At 41.1% G+C, this 16,171-nt stretch overlaps 1 protein-coding gene across 4 annotated transcripts in view; it reads left to right on the top strand.

The window, feature by feature from the left end:
• Positions 1–16,171, top strand: part of lrfn5a (leucine rich repeat and fibronectin type III domain containing 5a) — a gene marked incomplete at its 3' end in the record, with an annotated part of 121,024 nt that overhangs the window by 49,168 nt on the left and 55,685 nt on the right. For all 4 annotated transcript variants that reach the window (XM_084380929.1, XM_084380928.1, XM_084380930.1 and 1 more), the window contains one exon: positions 10,534–10,642. The remainder of the gene's footprint in view (positions 1–10,533; positions 10,643–16,171) is intronic.

Raw genomic sequence — 16,171 nt, 5'->3', positions numbered from 1 at the left:
TTTTAAAGAAAAGCCTGCTTGCGCTGACTTCAACTTCAGAGTGTGTGTTGATGCTGAATGGACATCTCTGTAGGAGTGATGCTCAAGTTTTAAAGAGTTCAGTGCTCACTTTCTTTCTCCTGCAGCCTCAGCCTCTGTGTACGTGCCTTTTACGAAGACATTTGTGTAAGGTCACGCGTAGTTTTGTAACCTGGGGAAGATTTCCTTCTCTTTGGTAGTAGGAGTGCAGGGTCCGTCAGTAAGCGATGAAGAATACCTGCTTAAACAGACCTGGCCACGGGGCTTTGAATATCCAGTTAGCAGATAACCTGGCTTACCGCTGTGTTTCTCATCTTCAATATAATGTCGGATTAGGAGCTTAAGGGGGCACTGGGGGAGAGATTATTTGTCATGGACTGGATCAATCCTCTGCTCACTATACATTATCACATATATGCAACCTGCTATACAAAGCCTAGAGGCAGTGACCAGCATACATATTTGGTCAAAACTGAGTTAAGGCCTAGGTCTGCCTTTGACATCTGTTCTGCTACTGTATGTATTATTGTGTTATTATTCAATAGAAATGTTTCATTTCTGTGAAAACATCATGTATCCAGTAACTCAATTAAGCAAACTTAACCAGCCAAACTGCACTTATGCTGTGTAGTAACTGAATTAAGGCTATGTATTGCCACTCAGGCTGCAGTTACTGCACTTTAGCTCGGTAATCCATCGACTCTTTTAGTGCACTTTAGACATAGTTAAATTTAGTTTCTTTTTTTGCTGTCATTTGTAATATTTATAACCCTTCATGAGGTTAATCTCTTTCTTATCCCATGCAACCAAATGAGGCAGTAGCTAAACTGAGTCATGGTAAAAGTCCAAGTCAAGGTTTGCTAGGTCAAACACAAGACTTCCCCCCAGGAGACTAGGGTTCAAGTGTTGTGTGTGACCAAGTGTCAAAGTTGATTTGTTTTTAAGTTACTTAAGTAAGGTCCCCCTATGTAAATGATGTAATGTGAGTAACATATGTAGCGTGGCTATTTTAATCTTATTGATCTTATCAATAAGATTAAATTGATCTTATCTTCACCTTACCAAGTCGTTTTTGGGACTAAACCTAACCAAACCACGACCATTTCCCAACATTTATAACACTCCAAAAGTCATAATATGTGAAATGTCTGTCAGCAAGCTTTATTTTGAAAGTTCAGCCGGAGGTTGTTGACATGCAAAACTGACACTTGTGAGATTGATACAGCATCATAGTTACAAGGCCACTGACCAAGCTGCCGTATTTGACAAGTTGGGAGTGAGAATGTGTTGAATCTGATTGGTTGCCTAAGGGCCCCTGTTTACTTGAAAGCACCTTATTTTGAAGGAATAAATGATAAGTGAATACACAATTTATTGAATATAACAAATTCTGTTTAGATTGTATGGTTATTTACGTGCATAAAAAGTCACCGAAATGCAGGAAAGGAGTGTCTCGTACTAAAATCATCCTTGGGGTGAAATTCGTCGCTGGTTAACATTACTCTTTAATGTGTACTTAGAGTTTATTATATTGATTTCAATAATTTCAGTGTGTTAGAGCCAAGCCTGAAGACGTTAAACCTTTTCATGCTCAACTTCACTCTTCCTGTAGTTACTATTACTGGTCCCAGTTTTTATCTTTACCTCCATCCTCAATTTACATCTAATACACACTTTATCTTCTCCCTCCCCCTCATTCATTCCTCTCTGTTGCAACTAAGTGACACGTCGGATGCATTTGCTGTCTGACTTGAGAAGTCATTAACATCGATGATAGCTGGCTAAATGTTACAACACTCTGAATGCAAATGTGATTTACCCTTTGGAGACAGAAGAGTGTAAAATACATGGACAGGAAGTGGGTTTGTTAAGGATACATGCTTCATAAAGTAGCCAGAATGCTTTGTAGTTAGGTTTTTACTGTGGTTTTAAATCTTGACACCTGCAATACAATACTGACGCAGTTTAAGTTTTCACTGTGCAGAGCAGCTCAGAGGGTGGATAGACCAGATGTAGTGAGGGAGAGTGGGAAGCGAGTGGGAGTTGGTTGGGCAGAGAAAAGCTATTTTGATTAGTAATTAATTGACTGAGACCTTTATGAAATGAAAATGTTGCATGATATTCAAATGTGAATTATTGCTGCTTTTCTCTGTTTGGTATTATAAATTAGAAATATCTTTCTACACAGCTCCATCATGTGGTCATACTGTCCGATTCTTTAGCTTAGCTATCTAAACGTTTGGCTTTCTTTCGCTGCTAGCATGACTGTAGAGTCTGTGTCTTGTTTGCAACTTGTCATCAACATTTGTGGCCATTTGTAGACATTTTATAAGCTAACTGATGAAGGTAATATAGTTATCACCATTCTGTCACCATTCCACAGCAGTGGTAGTTGGTAAAGCTATGTTAATTCAATGCACTGTTGGTTTTGTGTTGAAAAATGCACTGATGTAACGGCGGTGCCATGGTGACCACAGCCGGTGAATGTGTCGGCTGCAGTGTGGTGCGGCCTCATTAACATTTTGAGTAAAATAATGAGCCCTCCGTTTGTTGTGGTTTCCTTTAGGAATGTGAGCAATCAAATGACAAAATACTGTAAACCAAAGATAATATCAGCTGTTGCCAAGTCAGTGAAAAACTGCTGGTATCTGTCTTCTAAACCAACGGTACACACTTGAAGTCTGACAATATGTAAATCAGCACGTTGCAAGTCACTGGGTAACTGAGTTTAAACTTAGCCACAGCTGCTGTTTGCTGTTGTCTTCACTGATTTTCTGCTGTGTGTGTTTGGTCTATTTGCACCGATTCCAGTTGCACAGCTGGTAAGAGTTGTAGCTTCACAATAGCAAACAATAATAATTAAATATACTTATTCAAGCAACACATGCTCACACACAGTTGAGTCGTGTAACTGCCCTGTGTAGTACACCACCAGCTCTGTGGTGTGTCAGAGTGACTGGATGAGTTAATGTGGATAAATGGTGTGGGAGCAGCCATACTGTGCTCCATTATTACTGAGTGGGCAGGACTCTCACATACCGCAGCACTAATTAGACTCACTCATCTCGCAGTCGACTGTATACACTTATCCATATCTGCATTTTTTCCCGCTTTTGATCTGCAAAGATAAAATGGTGCATTTGCAAGATAAGCTGAGTCAGTATGATCTTTATTGTCGGCAGTGTCAGAGGATGCAGGTGTAAACTGGAGAGAGATAAAACAGAGATGAAGTCAGGAAGATGAATAAATGTAAACAATACAATTAGCATCTTTATGGTGATCATAAAATGATGGTTTCCAGGCAGAAAGTGGTGAAACTGCAAAATGCCTTCAGACAGCAACATCACTTCATTCAAATTACCCAGATTCTGCCCCGTAAGCTTCAGATGCAAGAAAAACAGCTCGGTCATTATCCTAACCGTTCGTGCAGTGGGTGTTTGAAACATTTTCATAACAGTAACTTGATATAGAATCTTCTTCCACTATGTAAGGCACTTTGTTGTTGCCTTTGTGTTGGAAATGCGCCATATATAAATAAAGATGCCTTTGAATCATACAGTCATCCATCTGACAGAACTAAAAGGTTTTTGTTTAACTGACACTCCTGAACCTTATGCATGACACTGTGGTGATTGTGACTGCGAGTGTGTTTTCTGCATGTTTATGTCGGACAGGCCCCAAAATCATTGGATGCTCAGCCATTCACTCACACTGATGGGGCAATTTATGATTCAGTATCTTGCCCAAGGATACTTCGATGTCCAATTGGGGGATTTGGGATCACAGTCACATTTTTCCTCAAGGGGCTTTACAATCTGCACAGCATACAGTAACTTCTTTCCTTAGACCCTCGATTCGAATCAAGAAAGTATAGAAGGAACATCAGGATGAGCAACAAAGAAGGGACCCCTCTGCCAGAACGGACAGACATGCAATAGATAACATGTGGATGCACAACAGCAACGATAACTATCACAAAATGTAGATTGTAAAACACTGGTGAAAATGATGGATCCAGGAGGAAAACTAAGCAGCTTCAAGTGTCGCCCACTAAGTAGGATCTGCGCCACCCCACCTCCTCTCCACCACAGAGACCTGGAAAGAGGACTACACAAACACTGCCAAAGCCAACACCATTCACACAGAGATAGGAAACAAACAAACACACACAGAATTGTTTCTGTTCATATTTGAGATATACCAGATGTCTTAATTATTGTTTGATTTGTTAGCTCGCAGTAGCACTCGGTAACTGTTCCGAAACTCTGCTTGACAAATATTATTATTTTCCCAATGAAAACACGCATTACAATGTTTGTACTGTTTCTCATTTTTTTTCCTTTTAACTGGACCCAAACAAAAATCAAAAGGGAATAGCTTGTCTTCAAATAACTCTTTTTTTTTGTTCAGGCGCCTTAAAGTGCAGCATCTTGTTTATGCATCTGTTCCATTGGCGGCGATAAATTTCACAGCAGCACAGATCAGAAGTTCTGCCTGCCGCCTTTATATTTGTCTCATCTAGGAACACTGGTTACCCTTGGTATTTATTCTGCTGCACTATTTATTCTTGCCTCTGCTTGGTTGAAGGGAAAGAAAACAGAGGAGCAGAAGACAGTGTTGCTGCTCTGAAGCTTCTTCTAGACTCAGAATTTTTAAAGAATTTTCAATTGATATATGATATATATTTGATATATGCCCAATACAGTATATGCCCAAAAGTAACTGGTAGGGCGGGATGATGTCAAGTGAATTGATTGATATTTTCAACAGTGAAACATCAAAAAATAGAATGGCACTCAGTAGAGTGCATACCTCTGCCACGGCCCAACAATCCCTTTAATTAAATTAGGCCTAATCACAGTTGGTACCTTGCAGTTGCAGGTGTCTATCCCTATTTGTAATTGTAGAGTGGCTGAAAAAAGACTACCCTGTATGAAAACATATTTAAATCATCTAGATACAGATTTGCCAACGAACCAACAAACAGATGGACTCGGGTGGAAACATACAGTAACCTCCTTGGTGGATATAACGAGGCAGCACATGCTGTTACTTTAGCACAAATTACACATATTCCACAGACTACAAATCATAACACATATCACGCAACCAGCTAATGCACAATCCCTGCAGCCTCAAGCAGCATTATTTAAAATCTTAATTGAGGTAGGCACAAATGAGTTTTTAAAACTGTTGAGTTTACACTGGAGGGATCTAAAGTGTCTGCTCATACACAGCATGGGGAATATGGGATGGGCTTTCAGCGTGCATGGGTAAAAAAAGGTTTGGATAATGTGGTGCTAATAAGATACAGAGAAGTCTGTGCAGGTCAACAGAAGTTTGACAGTGTGAAGAGAAGTGTTAATGGGACATTGAGTGAGTAATGAACCAGGCAGAGATGCAAGTTTGGGTAAAGTCCATCTGCCGTTATGTCGATTATGCCTCCTTGAACTGTGAGTGCATTGGGTTTTCACAAGAAAATTTCCACCTGGAGAGAGGAGAGACTGCACAAACACAAGAGGCAAAGCTCAAACGCACAGATCACACAGAGAAACAAGCAACAAACATTATGGACTGTGGGCCATCATGGCTTTTGGGCTTGCTTTGGCAGGAAATCATAATCTGAGTGTGAGAAAAATGTAATTGAAAGATATCAATACAAATCATTTATCTAACAAGGCATTTGGAAAAAAAAATATTTGTAATCCGACTCCCCACAGGTAATGAATACTGCCAGGATATTGACAACAGGACCATAGCACTGGGGGAGCTGCACCAATACTCTATAAAAATCTTCAAAATGAGATGTTGATTTCCACACATGGGGTGTGAGCCGAGAGAGCTTTTTGGTTTGTTTTTGCAGAAGCTCAGGAGTTGAGAATGAGAAAATTAACTTCCAAAATGATTTGAAATATGACTTCTCACAATGACCAGCCTGCCAGAAGGATACTGACAGGAGGACCGAGGCGTGAAGTCAGAGAAGAAGTAACTGCTTGAAAGTTCTGTGAAAAGATGAGTTTTAAAAGGGGCTTTTGTGTTGCAAAAGGACAAAAGATGGGAAACTTGGATCGTTTACATAACGCTAATGAGACCGTTGTGTGTTCAATGTGATTTATGATCACATTGATGATTTATTTATTTCTCTTCATTTATTTATTTATTCTTATTTAATTCCTATTCTTCTGGCATGATATACACACATTGGCTGTTGGCCATGATGGCTTTGGGCTTGTCTTTTGCACAATGAGCCACATCTGTTCTCGATATAAAAGCAGCTGACTGCTGGTTAGTAACAGAGTTCAGCAGATCAGTCGACTTCTTATTGACAGATATTCACTGCCAGCAGACACAGAAGTGTCTCAATCAGTTATTTGCAGTGTAATTGTGTAAATGGCTACCTCCTTGGCGAAAGTAATTAAGTCATAGTAGGAGAGTGGAGTGTTTATGAAGGTTCTCTAATTCCGCAGGTGCCTCGGTATGGTTGAGGGCTGCCCATGTATTCATAGAATTGGTGTTGTTTCCAGTATCTACCATTTTCAGAAACAAGATTATACTATTGAAACCAAAAATCTACCCACATTTGGTGGGTGAGATTTTGGATCACAATGTTCTGATGATTGAAGTCGATGATTGTCAGCCATTGCTGGCATTGTCTTTCATCCAATCCTGTTAACCAGTTCTTACAGGTTCCTTCATAGTCTTTTAACGGATGTTTTCAGATGGAGCTCTGTATTAGGATTGCCCATGTTTCTGATGCATACCTAATTCACCGTTTGTAATATTTTACATTTGCACAAAAACTACTTGACATTGCTCCTGTTTATTATTTTTAGGCTTACAAGGCACGGCCAATAATTCCCTCTATACAGTCCTGGACAGAACAGAAAGCTTATGCTTTATGTGCGGTGCAGTGCTGCACACAGACAGACAAACATGCACACACATAGAGACTTTGTTCTCCCGCTCACTAACCGATTTCAATAATTCAGAAGAGTGACTTGCTGGCTGGCTAGCAGTGGGCTCTATCCATGTACTCACATGAACATGAACATGGTGTTTGCTTTGTTTGGCCGTTCTAAGCAGCCATACACACCGAACAAGCTCCTGAGATTTACGCAAGGATATGCGTATGTATGCATGTTCAAGGTTCAAGGTTAGTACCTGAGGGTAAACTTTGCATAGTATTGTCATAATGCTATAGCACCAAAGATATTATCAAAGCATAAGGACTCAAAGACTGTCATGACAAAGTACTTCTGCACACACACACACACACACACACACACACACACACACACACACACACACACACACACACACATATTTACCCCCTTACCCAAAGGGAATGGTGCCTTGCATGGGTGAAGTGCATCATCTCGTGCTAGCTTTGTTTAGTAGAACAATAGCTGCAGGTATAAAAGCATTTTGGTATCGTGGCACTGACACGAAGGAGCTAGACTTCACTATGTGAGGGATGAGTCCTGACGTACATGCTGCAGCTGTGAGCAGTAGAGAACTGATAGAGACTTACTTATAAGCTTACCAGCTCTTTTGACATTTGGAGTAGGTTGGTGGGCCTGGCTATGTTATATGGATTGGTATTTCAGTTTCAAAATAATATATAACCTAATTGTGCCAATGGGCTGTGCGCATGTTTGAGGGAGTGAGAGATCCTGTTTTGCTACCACAGGTTTTACAGTACCTAGTATGTCTGTTCCTAGTATACTTGTGTATCACTTGTCAAACAGCAGCAGGGTGAATAGACTGTGGCTGGGTTGGCTGATGTCCTCCTGATGTCCAGTATCTTTTAGGCTCTGAGCAGGCACCTCACCTCATCGATGTCACTGATGGTACAGAAGAAGTTCTGGATGGTTATATTGAGCCTTCCTGCCCTGGGCCGTGCGTGTCCCATGCCAGTTTGTGATGCTTCCAGTCATGCTCTCTACTGCTCCTCTGAATGTATTGTAGAATATGTGTGGTGTCTTATTTTAAAGGCAACTCAAGCGTAGTAAAGGTCTATTTAACACGTCAAAATATGGTACAATATGTACCACCACGCACCTCGTGTCACACCATCAAACATTTACAACCCTGTGAATAACTAATAACTGGTAGGACATAATACATTTTGACAGTGCGAATCATAAATGTACGATGTCTGCGGGATGTCTATACACTGTCCATGCTGTGAACTCTACAATAAAGAATAAACTGTTTTTCAGCAGACTTCCTGTGGCTGTGCTGCCTAGTTATAGCAATTCCCAGTTTGGACTTACATAAGATATTGAATAATTGAGAGTAATTATTTTTCGGGGACTTTCCTGTGTGGTCAGGATCGCCATTCTGTTTTTTTACGTGGCAAATTATCAAAGCTTTCATCAGGACAGGAACACGTGTTGAATAAAGTCACTGTGGCATCTCACCCCAGGTTCCCAGGCTCATTAATTGCGATCTTGTGAAGTCCAGAGCAAAACTGAGTCAATGTAGTGTCACCCAGGGGACACACGCTCAATAGACTTCACCAGTTGTCTTTCCCCATTGGGAAACTACTAGAAACTAACCACGGACCCACAGTTTATGTAATGCTGTTGTCTGGTGCAACTCTAATGCTTTGTGCTCTTCTGGATGTGTTTGATGGTGACTGACAGAAGACTTTTGACTAATATTTTATCAGGATAAAAAAGCATAATGAAGGCAGACCTGCAACAAAAATCTATTTTCAAGTGTACACAGGTGAGGTAGATGACTTTAGATGACTTTTGTTTGTCTGTTTGTGTCTGTAAATAGCTGCCACAACAAAGTACAGGGTGGAGTTACACACTAGCCTTGGACTAGTTTCTGCTGTGCAAGCAAATTGGTCGAACACCTTCCACTTTGTAGTCGTGTTTTTTTTCGGGGTCATACGCAGTGGTACATCATTTTAAATTTTGATGGAGTTCATTAATAAACAAATATTTGGAGAAGGGAACAGACGATGATTAATTCATGGAATTAATCATTCAGTAATTTGTCCTATTTGGCTGCAGATAAAAAAAATAAAGTAGCAAAGTAAGTTTCTGTATGTTCAGTTCATACTGTATGGATGTAAAGCCCGTGCCCTGGCGTGCAGCACAGGGTGTGGCACTGCATATTAACACCAGTCAGTCACGGTTGCTGCTCCGGCAGATTTGCTGACAAAGAGGCTCTATTCTACCACCGAATCATTTTAGCCTGGCGTTTTTCCAAGGTCATGTGGGGAATTAATGAATAACAAAGCCAGTCCATCATTAAGTTCATGTAATTTATCTATCTACTGTTTCCATCCATCTGAAGTCCAATGTTGTCCAAGAGGTCTGATGCTTTTTTGATAACTTTTTACAGTGGTACATTCACGTCAGGGAGATTACAGTCATGAGTAAATAAACAGTGTTCAGACAGTCACCTGCGATAGCGATGGATATTCTGCATGTGATGAAATGGAGTGCATGTGTTTGTGCTGCTCAAGGCAGATTTCATTAATGGCTGACTGTGATAACTCTTTGTGTGTGTCTGTGTGTGTGTGTGTGTGTGTGTGTGTGTGTGTGTGTGTGTGTGTGTGTGCATGTGAGATCCTGCTGATACCAGACACCACCACACTATTGATGTGAGGGCAGTCGCTAACTCTTCTGTGCATCTATCTTAATCTCCTTTCGTCTTCCTCTTTTTCACTTTCACATTCATCCCCCTTTTACTCTTCCTCTTCCAGCTCCTTCTGCTTCTTTTTCTCCTCCTCCGTCTCCCACCACTGCCATCCCCATGCCCTGTCTTCATTTCCTCGTTCACCCTCTCCTCCACCTTACTCTTTGCCCTCGTTCTTTTCCTCCTCGCTTGGTTTTTGATCCCTCTCTCCCTTCATCCCTCCCTCCCTCCGCCCTGCTGGCTCAGCTGGTACAGAAGCAGCCTTTGTTTCAGCTGCGTCCTCTATCCTTTGAAGGAGGATAGCTGAAAAGTGAGAGGCAGGGAGGGATAGAGGGAAGATGTGAAGCATGGATAGGATTGGAGAAAAATCCAAATGGGAAAATGGGATAAAAAGAGGAAAGGGTGGGGGGGATAAATAGAAACAGAGGGGTAGAAAAAAGTGGAGGAGGATGAAGGAAGGAAGGAAGAAAGGCGGATATCTTTGGATCAATGGTCAGGGTTGTTCAAGTCATTGATATCCAGTAGCAACAGCATGTGAGGGCAGATTTCCTGTGTGGGAGGGGGTCGGTCTATAGGACATGTGCTCTCAACTTTGCACACTTGCACTTGGTTCAATGGTTCACAGTCGCAGCGCCTTGGTTCTCAGTTAAGGGCCAATCAAGCAGTGTATCGATAATTAAGCGGATTTCGGACAGTCAATGCTGGAGAACACTGTACACCTTAATGTGCTGCAAAGTAGTCACTACAAACACAATGTACATGTGAGAGGTTGTCAAAATGTTTATTTTTTTTGAAAATATTGTTTTATTTTAGTCCAATATTAACTAACCGTCATTCTTTTTTGTCCTCTGTCCACAGTGAGTGAAAACAGAAAGAAGATTTTGGACCTGTACCCTCATCCATGATGTTATAGCCGTGGTAACATGTGATTCCTGAAGCAGTGTTATTCACTTTTACATCCTTAAAGGTAAGGGACTGTTTTTTTTGTTATTTTCAATGAATTTGCTCAAACAAAACACATAGTGTGACATTTTGAGAAATACACTTATTTTCTGACTTGCTTTCAAGATTAAGACATTAAGACTGGAAGCAGTGTGAAAACAGTTAGCCTGGCTTTGTTCAAAGCTAACAAAATAGACCTCCCAGCACCAGGCCCGACATGTTGTTGTGGAAGCATGCAGAGCAACACAAATAACTAAAGGTTGCTGGTAAATCCAGGTGAAAACAAGTCGAACAAAGAAAAATCCAAACAGGGGTAATCCAAGAAAAACAAAAGAAAAGCAACTGAGAAAAACGAGAAGCAAGCAGGAACACGGGGAGCAAAACAAACACTGGGAAAAACTCAGGTATAGGAAACTGACAAGGAATACACAGAGCTGACAAGGACCAACACAGACGGACTGACAAGTGAAGGAACACAACTGGAAAAGATAAACAAGGACTTATTAACTAATGAAACACAGGTGAACAGGAAAAGGAGTTGGTAAAAAGACAAAGAGAGGAAGAGTACATCAGAACAAAACATATGAGGATAAAACCTATAAAACAAAACAGGAAACCGTAAAGCTAAAACCCAAAACCATGTCAAAAAAGTTCTGACACTTGAATTACAAACTCAAAATTTGTCAACTTTACTATCTGGTTTTTGTATGCATTAAACAAGCAAGACATAACAATATCATATGTTAATTAGTGAGCTTAGATGCTAGTTGTGTATGCTATGCTAAGCTATATGCCTGCTGGCTCTACTTTCATATTTAGCATATAGAATTGAGACTTTTCATCAAACTGAGCAAGAAAACAGAATTAGCTTATTGCTCATAAAGAGTCAGCAGATCACAGATATAGGCAGGATCCTGACCATTCAAGGCTTTATAAACAAGCAGTAAAATCTTAAAATCAATTCTAAAACTCACAGGTAACCACTGAAGGGCGGCAAGGATTGGTGTAATGTGGTTGCATCTCTTAGTACGTGTTAAAAACCTAGCAGCAGCATTTTGTATCAGCTGTTCTTTCAATGTTTTGCCTGCTGATACCAGAATAAAGTGCATTGTAGTAGGCCAGTCTGGAGGAGATAAAAGCATGGATGACCTTTTCTAAGCCTGCAGAGGACAGGAATGACCTGATCTTGGTTAGCTGTCTCAGTTGGGCAAAGCAGGACTGCACCACTTTAGTCACCTGAGCATCAAAAGATAACTGAGTCAAAAATTACACCAGACTAGAGGAGAGATTGTTAATGCTGCTAGTGCTGGGGCCAGAGGGGGTAATTATAACAATGTCTGATCTGGAGTCACATGATTTGCCCCAGGGGTAGCATGTAAACGGTGAATAGAAGGGGACCCAAAATAGACTCCTGAGGGACCCCACCTGTTGGACAGATAAGAGATGAACCAATCCAGAGCCACATCACTGATACCAACATAATTCCTCAGACAACTGATTAAGACATTATGGTCCACTGTGTCAAAAGCTGAGCTGAAGTCATGGAGAATTAATATTGAATACAGGCCTGTGTCAGCTGCAAGCAGTAAGTCATTGGCGACCTTGACCAGTGCAGTCTCAGTGCTGTGAAGGCAGCGGAAACCAGATTGAAATTTTTCGAAAATATGATTGTCGTTCATGAAAGAAATCAGTTGAGTGGAGACGATTTTTCTAAAATCTTGGATAAAAACTGGACGTAATAAAAGTGTGTTCCTCTCGGGGCTAACCTCTTCCAAACAGAGAGCTGCTCTGATGGAGGGCAGGCTAGCATCTATTTTACTGAGGCAGAAGCCAGGTTCTGGTGCTGCTCAGATGAGTCACAGTAGTTAATGAAAGCAGGCTGAATCAGGGTCACAGCAGCGGGATGTGGATTTGTCACCTTGATGCCAGACTTCCTCAGTTTGGCCTTTCAGTAGAAATGGAGATCTACTGGAAGCTACATTAGCGTTTTGGCTACATCTGACTTTGTTTGTTGTGGAAACAGGATTAGTGTTATTTAGTTCTCTGTGAGTTTGCCAGGGAAATCGGATGAGCCCTGTGTTGCCCTGTAGTGGAAACCAAGCTATCTTGTTTTCACTTTAAACCAGTCTGGCCCAGTTTGGCCATTTCATTACAGATCTACAAGGCTTGAGGGCTTAACCAGTGGTACGATTGCTCTTTCTTTTAATTAATACATCTTCACGTGTCTCATTCTCATTCTTTCTTGACACCTCTTATCTCCCCAATAATATTTTCAGGCAGGGATGTGGCAGCTTGTCTTCTTCATACAGGCTTTCTCTGTCAGATATCCACCTCCAACCTCTTTACCCCCTGGGACTCTGCTGCTGATTCCCTCTCCGTCCCCTGTGCACTCTCTCTCTCTCTATTCCCCAGCCTGCTCTTGCTTTTCCTCAGCTGGCTGTTAGATGAACATTTCTAACCTGGACACGGCCCTCTGGGATGTGGCTGACTGCTGAACTCAGCTAGAAAGAAGCAGCAGGGGGCAGGAGAGAGGGAGGAGGTGGGGAGAGGGCAGATGGAGAGAGAGTCTTCTATCTATCTATCTATCTATCTATCTGGAGCGTGTTAATTATAGCTAAATCTATAATCTTGGTATCTTTTCAGCCTTGACACTTTGTTCTCCAAAACAAACCGGATGAATCGAAGTGGATACAGAGGATGAGATACACATGGTGTGTGTGTGGATGGATGTGTGTGTGTTTGTGTGTGTGTTTGTCTGTTTTTGTCTGAGCTATACATTTGCAGCAACGCCTGGGGCACATGTACAATCTGCTCTGACCCTGACAAATCGCACACACATGGATAAAAAGGGTGTTTATGCTGAGATAAAATCACAGCTAGGGGTGGAAGAATCTCACAGCATGTTATCCAGCACAAATTAGTGCATGTGTGTGTGTGCCCATCATGCCTTTCACAAGATCTTCATCATTGTTCATTTTGACCCTCTAAATGTTATCCCGCTCTTTTGTTTTGTAATTGTTCACATGGTGTCTGTGGATTGTGTCGTCAGTCCAGACACAGACTTTACTTTTCCATCTTTAGCCTTTTCTTTGTTACTCTTTCTCTTTGTCTTGCGCTAGACATACATTATATTGTAATAAACATACTGTATAGTAGACTTTGGCAAATCTGCACCATGGACGCTTAAAGGGAGCTATTTAAGGGATGATTTATAGTGGCACTTGTGTAAAGCTGGGGGACTCGTGACAACAGGTTCAATGAGAGTGGTGGTGATCCTGATGTTTAGTCTCTGGTGTGGGACGAGCGCTAAAAGACACTTTATTTGATCTTGATGACATCTAAATTGATTAATTGACTAATAAAATGATTGACTGAAAGTTTCAGGTGGTCAGCATTTTTGATACCAGATTACTTTTTGTTTTAGTAAGCTAAATATCTGTGGGTTAAGGACTTTTGGCCAGACATAACGAGCCATTGTGTTTTGTCTTAAGTTTTAATTTTATGACATTTTACAGACCAAATGAATACTTGAATATTTGTCAAATAATCAAGTATCCTGACCTTTATGTGTGAAGCTGGAGTTTCCCATTTTGGCTACATTATCTATTAGTTTGCACTGTAAACATAGATGCTTATGAAAAAGAATAACCTGGATGACCCTCACCCCACGTCTTTAAAAGGGTGCCCAAACCTTTTCCTTGGACAGTCAAACTTGACACTGAAGACCTGAAGATGAGTGTGGTGACCAAAAACGAATATTTTTGACAGGAAGTTGGGACTTTTCCAGCCGTGTTAGTGCTGACCAAAACAGGTATTTTAAGCCAAAACAGGTCGTTTTCCTTACCCTAACCAAGTGGTGTTGTGCCTAAACCTAACAAGGCCATAGACACAGCGTTGTCACAAGATAAAATACTAAATTGAACCTAAAGAAGCATAAAGTTTCAACATCATTGCCAACATTTATTATGGTCATTGGGTTGTTTACTTCCTGTTATGCCCTTTCTGTTTCAATAATTAGAAATCCTACCTATATAGGAATTATTTTTACCTCATAAAAATCAAGAAAAGACTCCAGTGCACTGTCCACTTTGTCCACTGTTTATATTACATTTACACTGTTATACTATTTCTATTGTGTACATATGCACATTGATTAATATATTAACTTTACCTGTTAAGATGTTTAAAAAAAAAAAAAGGTTTTCATTCAGTGGTGTAGATTTGTTGGTCGAGGTGTGTTTGATGGGATTTTGAGGGATGTCTGTCTGTGGTGTGGCCTGATTGGACCACGTTAGTCCACAACCCTACTTTGGACAGCCTCCCCCATTGTCTTGTAAGACAATGGGGGAGGCTGATGAAGGTCTAAGTACCGAAACGTTGTTGTCATTAAACTTAATTGCAGGTGAAGTGGACAGTGTGTGGGAGTCTTTTGCTTGATGTCGTCGGCCTTCGGTCTTCTCCTACACACCTGTCGATGTTAAGGTGTGCAAAAGCTGAACTCTGTACCTCACAACAATGAAACAACATGAACATTATCATTATCTTTTATTTTTGTATTAATTTATTTATCTTTGGGGCCAAACTGAACCTTATTATGGGCAGCCCTGGCCTATACAAATGAATTTTAATATCATTTCAGGACAAAAATAAACTGTGGAGCGGCACATTTAAAATTAAAGAGGAAATGGCAGGCCCACATTCAGCGCAGTATGTATCCTGCTAAAATATATATGGCGCGTGTGTTTGTGCATTTGTGGTCGGGTCCAGGACCTGTCAATCATCAGAGTAACAGTGTGATTTTTTTTATTCTATTTTAATTTTCTTGTGGCTTGAGGGAGAGAGGGAGCGAGGCAGACGAGAGATCAAACAGCTGCTTCTGTTTGTTTTATCTTTTTAATGAACAAAGTGGCACGCATCGCACCGCTCCCAGTTCACTCAGAGGACACGAGGCTGACGGGGGAATCCAACCCGCAACCCTCCTGCTCCTGAGAGCAACTTGAACTAATGTCCTCTTTAGAGCTGGTTCACCTCTGTGTGAGTGTGTATGTGTGTGTGTGTGTGTGTGTGTGTGCCGAAGCCCTCAACTGCTCAGCAAATCAGATCAAAGTCAAAGTCAAGTCTCTCTCTGTCCCCTACTCACTTTGATGAATGGAGGCCTGGATGGATGGAAGGGAAAGGAGGACGAATAAAAAAGGGAAGAGATGGAGAGAGGGCTGAATGAATGACTGGAAGTACAAGGTGTTCAGAATGGATTGACAGATGCGAGGGGGTTGGAGAGAGGACGTGAGGTGGATGTAGATGGATGAAAGGGTGGATGGATGGCTTTGACCTTTCCATCACCCTCTTCAGAACTGGACCTATAAGCTGCAGATTTAGTCACATTTCTTCCCCTCTTTTTTTTTTTTTCTCTATTTTCTTCACTTTTTAAAAAAAGATTTCCAGTCAGTCATCGTTCCTCATTCTCTGATGCTCCTTCTCTGGATCTGTTTCTTTTTCTTCTTTCATCTCCCGTCTCCTTTTACCTGCCATTCTTTTTCCTTTTCTTCCTCATCCT

The sequence above is a fragment of the Pagrus pagrus genome (assembly GCF_965226575.1).
Source record: "Pagrus pagrus genome assembly, chromosome: 18".
In the NCBI taxonomy this organism is placed as follows: Eukaryota; Metazoa; Chordata; class Actinopteri; order Spariformes; family Sparidae; genus Pagrus; species Pagrus pagrus.
This window is presented reverse-complemented; position numbering and strand designations above follow the sequence as displayed.